The following is a 1331-nucleotide window of genomic DNA, read 5'->3' as shown; positions in this document are numbered from 1 at the left end:
GCGCGATACAAATTAGAGACCTACAGGTCCGCAGATGTGATTAAAAAAGAAAACCTCAGAGTAAACGGATCCAGGGTTCCGATGCTGCAGCAAACGACTGCTGCAAGTAACAAAAGGAGATCCATAGCGGTTCAGACGCTGACGCGACAAATACATAACACAATCTCCGCCGGCGAGTTCGACTACAGTTCGCCACCGGTAGTGCAGGGTCCACCTTTCGAATGCCAATCTCTCAATACTGCCGAAACGTTAGGAAAATTATTAAACATCGACGGAAGATCTCGAGACGGAAGCCAACAGGTAATACCAAAACAAGTGGACATGTAAGTCTCAACAATTTTGTAGCACGTGCTGATTATGACGTTTCTATTTCAGAAACACCGAAAACTTAGCTTTGCACAGTATTTGTAGTGTGAGAAAGTACACCAGGCTATTTTTATTCTTCTGTTTATTACTATAGTTTTGAAAGTAAAACTCGTCACCTGTTTCGATGATTTCACTGTTAATTTACTTTTCGATGTGTTGGTTACACACTACTTTGGTCTTACTGCATCAATTTTCGGGAATGCTTTCAAATTTTTCTATAAAGCTTCTCCGTTCGTGAATGACGTTTATGCGCACTACAGTCAGATCGTCTTCAACAGAAGGAATGTGATTCACTTAAGTCTCAATGACACGTACGCCTATTGCTTCTTCTTTTTTTCAGTTTAAGGATCTGACAACATCTTGTACAGCTGATGGTTTTTTGATGATATAGAGCCTCCCTGTCTGAATTTTTCATTTTCGAATCTAGCTGAAATGATGGTGTATATTCTACAGTATACTAAGATAGGTTAAAAAGATATCTGAATGGTGCGAAAAGTGGCAGTTGACCGTAAATAAGGAAAAGTGTGAGGTCATCCACATGAGTGCTAAAAGGAACTCGTTAAACTTCGGTTACACGATAGATCAGTCTAATGTAAAAGTCGTAAATTCAACTAAATACCTAGGCATTACAAGTACGAACACCTTAAATTGGAGGGAACACATAGAAAATGTTGTGGGGAAGGTTAACCAAAGACTGCGTTTTATTGGCAGGACATTTAGAAAATGTAACAGACCTACTAATGAGACTGCCTACACTACGCTTGTCCGTCCTCTTTTAGAATACTGCTGCGCGGTGTGGGATCCTTACCAGATAGGACTGACGGAGTACATCGAAAAAGTTCAAAGAAAGGCAGCACGTTTTGTATTATCGCGAAATATGGGAGAGAGTGTCACAGAAATGATACAGGATTTGGGCTCGACATCATTTAAAGAAAGGCCTTTTTCGTTGCGACGTGATCTTCTCA

This window comes from Schistocerca piceifrons, chromosome 2, assembly GCF_021461385.2.
Source record: "Schistocerca piceifrons isolate TAMUIC-IGC-003096 chromosome 2, iqSchPice1.1, whole genome shotgun sequence".
NCBI lineage: Eukaryota > Metazoa > Arthropoda > Insecta > Orthoptera > Acrididae > Schistocerca > Schistocerca piceifrons.
The sequence above is the reverse complement of the archived record's forward strand: the minus strand, read 5'-3'. Positions refer to the sequence as shown.